This window comes from Anser brachyrhynchus (assembly GCF_964034855.1).
Source record: "Anser brachyrhynchus genome assembly, chromosome: 2".
In the NCBI taxonomy this organism is placed as follows: domain Eukaryota; kingdom Metazoa; phylum Chordata; class Aves; order Anseriformes; family Anatidae; genus Anser; species Anser brachyrhynchus.
This window is the reverse complement of record NC_137695.1, coordinates 89,622,321-89,628,360: the sequence shown is the minus strand read 5'-3', so window position 1 is coordinate 89,628,360 and position 6,040 is coordinate 89,622,321. Positions and strand designations below refer to the sequence as shown.

Below are 6,040 nucleotides of genomic sequence, written 5' to 3'. Positions count from 1 at the left end.
AAAGCAATCTAAAGCAAGAACTAAAGCAATCACCCAAAACATGGGTGCAATAAATTGATAATAAAGAACATACCAGGCTAAGTTCTTCCAACTTGTAAACAGGTAAGCACAATGAAACTCATCTCTTTAAGTTCAGAAGTCCTTAGCGTAGACATTCTGTCAAAGCTACACATTGCAGTTTGCTTTATAATCACTTGAAACACGGGAAATAATTGAAATATTTGCTTTGAGATGAATTACATCTATTACTCTGTTGATCACTTTGACTCTAAAGTCAGTTTTATTCACTCTAAAGGAAGCTTAAGGTAGTTCAGATGTACATCTCCACTTGACTATTCTTACATTATTCAAATAGCCTGTTACACTCAAAATCTTGAATTGACAAAAAGGAAACTTCTTATTTGCAAAGCTAAGGGTCTATTTTTAGTCTAATTGAAATCTTAACAGCATAATCAAATGATTATTAGTACAGAACTAGTTAGTACATGAAAAGAAGAAAACAAGAGAGAGAGAGAGAAAATAAAGAAAAGGATTCTATTGGAGAAAAAGGCTTAACAACAAACAATAAGTAATAGCAATATAGTTAAAATTGTAATATGCACTTTCTAGTACCTAGCCCCTTTTTCTAGTGTTATACTCACTGATTCTCATCCCCTCTGAGTGCTAAGGTCAACAACTTCAGTCTCGGTGGAGATTGAGGAGGGGTTTTACAGGGAGTTAAGTGTCCCAGGTTCTTCATCAAGAGGATAGTGATGCTGATGATGGGTGTCCTTCCTCTTCATTGCTAGAAGTGTCTGAAATTGACCACAGTAATATAATGACATCTGTTTTTTTCACACTCTGGGGTCTACTTAGAGCTATTTTTTTGTGTGTGTTTTCTAACATGTTTTACACCTTAGTCTTTTTTAATCTGCCTTTTATCATTCCATGCCTGCGCTCCTCTACACCGCATCCTGTATCTTCCCTTTCAAGGCCTCTGCTGTCATGCCAGGTCTGTTTCTCTATATGATATTATTATGCTAGAGCTATGAATATTTCATTTTAAACAGAATAGCTGTTTATTGCTACTATGTATACAAAAATTATGCTTAGAGCATAAAAAGATAAGAAAATAAATTAGGCATAGCCACCTGGTCATTGGAGAAATTGCTGTTGTAGCTAAATATTCTAAAATAAAATAAAATAAAATAAATAAATAAATAAAAAGTTCCAGAAAGGCCAAAACAAGTCAGAACCAAGTATGTCTGACATGTGTTGGTCTTGTGGACTTCCACTGTAACTGGCCTGCTCTTAGCAGAGAAGGTGGCAAGTTCTATTGAACAGATGTAGCACTACCAGGGAAGGACGGACAGACATTTCTATTAGTGTGTTCCTGACTTCTTCAGCAGGATATTGCACAGCATGAGGTGGTGCTTTATAGCCAGCAGCTGAAGGAGACTGGCATGCAGCAGCTACTGTGGGACGCTGATGGCTGTTGGTAGGTCCAGAGGACCATTTCAAAAGGATAACATCCAGAGAATGTGTGCCAGAATTTCTTTAGTCTCAGGCACCTATTTTGTGGTTTCTTTTTCTCTTAGTAATTTAATTGATTCCCATCTAGAAAAAAAATACCATCTCCTTGCCAGACACAATTGACAGAAGCCTGTAGAAAAACATCAGAAATCTTATAATTGTTAAAACTAGTCTTTATGCTACAGCAAATGAAATATTAAATTGCATATTTTGATTTTACATATAGAAAGCAACATAAAGCTTTGAATTGTGCTTCAGGGCAACCCTTGTTATTTAACCCTCTTCCATGTGTGAATGCTTGCTTCTAGGGCTTTTCTAAGGATTTTGAGAGAGAATATTCACATAGAAATAATTACTTGAAGCTGATATAATAAGTAGTTGTTTATTCCTATTTAAAGAAAGAAGAAAAAAAGTTACAGAATAGGGGTGATTCTTCTGCTGGCCACCTATGTGAGCACTTATAATGCAAAGTGTCTCTGAAATATTTTAAATGCTTCAATTGAAGTTCTTATCTACTCTCTTAGAACTACTGCAGTAGCATTAAACTGTCTTCTTTACTACACTTGATATGTTTTTTACTCTAAATAAAAATCCAATTTGAATCATAGGATGGTGATACCCTTTTTCACAACTAGATGGATTTTTTTTTTGTAAGACTTTTTCCATTTAAACTCTCTTGTTAATATTCATAAAACGTATGAATGAATGAGTGAATGAATGACTAAAATCTGCTTGTTAATAAAGTAGAAGTCAGCATAATTCTTAAATATTCATTCTACAGACTTGATCCAGAAATAAAGGTAATTTTACTGAGTCTTCTCCACCTTCTTTAGATGTTTATATGTTATTATGAAGTATGTATTCAGAGACCTGTGTGCAGTACTATCCAATTCTCTTTCAAGACTGCTTTTTTATATTAGAAATATATGAACTCCTTCTGAAAATGTTTACATATGAAAATTGCCAAATTTGCAAGTAAATGCTTGTCCTGTGGATTTCTTGCATTAAAATTTAAGTGCAGCAGTGATAAATAAATACATTCAGGGTTAATGAACTCTGTTAAATATCACTAAAATGGCAACGCGTTGGCTCAGTTACAGTTAAATCTGTGAGCAGCCATTATGCTAATGAAATCATTAGAGCTCTGTTCATTGAAATGTTGCTTGAAAAGCTGTTTCACAAAGCTCTTCACGTTGTGAGAATGAGACAGAGCTTGAAAATATTCATCCTTGAACATAAAAAGTTAGAAAAGAGATAATGCAAGAGGCAGAAATCAGAACTCTGTTTACTTCTGAAGGTTTAGATTCAGAGTGGTATTAAGTGGTGAGCAAAAATGTATAGGATGATTTCACCATAAAATCCAAATGAAGCATAAATTTGTTACCAATTTTTTAAATAGATATATATATTCTCCTCATGATTTTATCATAGAATCATAGAATGGATTGGGTTGGAAGGGACCTTATAGATCATCTAATTTCACCCCCCCCCGCCATGGACTTTTCAGCTTCTCGCTCTGTCCTGCCAGCGAGCAGGCTAGGGGTGCAGCAGGAGCTGGGAGGGGACAGACCCAGGACAGCTGACCCAAACTGGCCAAAGGGGTATTCCATACCATCTGGCGTCATGCTAAACAATATATAGGGGTGGCTGGCCGGGGTGGGGGGCCGGCTGCTCGGGGATAGGCTGGGCATCGGTCAGCGAGTGGTGAGCAATTGCGTTGTGCATCACTTGTTTTCTTACACATTATTATTATTAATACTATTATCATTATCATATTATTATTATTGTTATTATTATATTCCTGTCTTAATAAACTGTCTTTATCTCAACTCACAGGCTTCACTTTCCCGTTTCTCTCCCCCATCCCAGAGAGGGAGGGGGGAGGATGAGTGAACGGCTGTGTGGTGTTGAGCTGCCAGCCGGGTTAAACCACAACACATGCTTCTTTTGATGTAGCCCAGGATATGGTTGGCTTTCTGGGCTGCAAGCATTTGTTGCCGGCTCATGCTGAGCTCCTGAGGGAACAGGGGTTGTTTAGCCTGGAGAAGAGGAGGCTCAGGGGAGGCCTTATTGCTCTCTACGACTACCTGAAAGCAGGTTGCGGGGAGCTGGGCATCAGCCTCTTCTCTCAGATAACTACTGATAGGACTAGAGGGAATGGCCTCACGTTGCACCAGGGGAGGATTAGGTTGGAGACATTTCTTCTCAGAAAGAGCAGTCAGGCATTGGAATGGGTTACCCAGGGAAGTGGTGGCATCACCATCCCTGGGGGTTTTAAGGAAAGGTTGTACGTGGTGCTTAGGGACATGGTTTAGTAGGTGACATTGGCAGTAGGGTGATGGTTGGGCCAGATGATCTTGAACTTCTTTTCCAACCTAAATGATTCTATGATTCTATGATTCTCATCAACCAACACCCCCAGCTCCTTCTTCTCAAGGACACTTTCAGTCCAGTCTCTGCCTAGCCTTTATTTGTGCTTGGGATTGCCCCGGCCCAGATGCAGGGCCTTGCATTATTATGAGTCTAGTGTTTGATTCCCTGCAAATATAATCTGACCCCACTACATTACATTTTCTCTCCTCATTTTCTCCAACTACTTTAAGAGTTTAATTACTGTTTTAGACAAAACAAAACAACAGCAGCAACAAAACACCACTGGCTATGATTTCATTACAGTATTGTGTCTATAACCATATTTCAACCTGCTGCATCTGTGTACAATGATCATATTAGAGCTTGTCTTTAGAACTTCTTCCCATCAAAACAAAGCAAAAATAGCTAAAGATGTGAGATTTTAAAAGCGAAAAAAAAAATACTTAATATTTTCAGTGTTTCCTTTTTTTTTCTTGCCAGTTTATGATACATCCCTAACCTTATTACTTATTCTTGAGTCTTAAACAGCTTTCTCATGTTGATTCAATCTGACCCAAGGACCAAGATCAATTATGAACAATCATAAATTGTCTGTTGAGGACTCAGGAAAGACATGATGGTATATTATGTATATGCTGATGGTACCACAGATCAGATTTTCCAGTTTTCCCTCAACTGAAAAAATGTAAATAACATAGTTAATATAGTACTGGTAAGTACTTGTTAATGTAATAAAGTTATTTTAATTTTGCTGTTAAAGGAAAACTGTAAAAACCTACACAAGAAACTTGGACAACTGTGACTTTTCCACACCTCCATTCTGTGTTTTTTCTAAAAAGGCAAGACAGGATTTACGACAGAGTAATAAAATTTGTTCTCTCTAAAGCCTCAAGGCATTTCTTTGAAACTCTGGAGTTCCACAGTATTAGATGTTTTCTTAATCATTCTTAATCAGCATAGACACCTGATCTTTTTCCTGCAGTGTCATTAAACCAGTTTCGTAAGGCACATGGTCTTGTCTGCACCAACTAAAAACTGAAGCTCAATTAGCCATTAAGATTTTTGGTTACAACCTTTTTACCGATCTTAGACAGAATTTGGAGACTAAACAAACGTAAATATGGCTTTATTAGCTAGATCACAAGGATTTTAGTATCTTGGTGTCTCTAAGGTGTTACTTCAGATTTCCATTTGCCTCTGAAGGATAGCGAACATACTCATTCCTGCCATACTATTTCTTTCTAGTCTCTATAATGTCAAAGAGATTCTGCTGCTTTGGAAAACTGACTAGACTGTGGTGTTTGTCATGCAGTCTCTTGTACCCCTTTGGTGTGCTGCATAGTAAGGTCCGCCCACCCACCACTATCAGTATACTGTGACTTATGATTTCAAGAACATGAGTTTGCTATCCAACTGGACAAACCAGTGGATAATCAGAGATTTTTTTAAACAAGTTGTGCAGTTCCATCTAAGAACATGCAAATATCTTTATTTCTTATAACTTGTCTTTTATGACTTTATTTGATGATAATGAAAACATCCTCCCCCCCCCCCCCCCACCTTTTTTTTCCCCCACTAAGCACACTGATGTCTTATTTAAATGAGCAGGGGCTGTACTTTGCTTCACACTTTGGAATAACATGGCCAGCATTTACAAATTGAGATGTGGATTTAAGAAATTAGCTTGGGCACTCAGACTACTGTTATTGCATATGGGTGGAAACATGAAGGCTGAAAATGGAACAGTGTAGTGGGTTTACATGTCAAGGTTTTGATAGCGGGGGGCTGCATGGGTGTCCTCTGTCAGAAGAATCCAGAAGGTGCCCCATGTTAGATAAGGGCCAGTTTCAGACAGCTCCAAAGGGACCCGCTGCTGCCCAGAGCTGTGAAAATAGATTCAAGAATGGGAAAAACCTGCTGCACAACAGCAGCTGGGAGAGAGGAGTGAGGAACAGCCCTGCAGACCCCAAGGTGAGTGCAGCAGGAGGGCAGAAGGTGCTCCAGGCACACAGCAGCAGTTCCCCTGCGGCCTGTGCAGAGGCCCCTGGTGAAGCAGGCAGTCCCCCTGCAGCCCATGGGTCCCACACGGAGCAGATCTCCACGCTGCAGCCCGTGGAGGAGCCCCCGGTGGAGCAGGTGGATGTGGCCTGGAGGA

General features: G+C 39.0%; 1 long non-coding RNA gene across 1 annotated transcript in view; it reads left to right on the top strand.

Moving 5' to 3' along the window:
- The window catches only part of LOC308191289, a 179,652-nt gene that overhangs the window by 92,325 nt on the left and 81,287 nt on the right, over window positions 1-6,040 (top strand). The window lies entirely within an intron of this gene.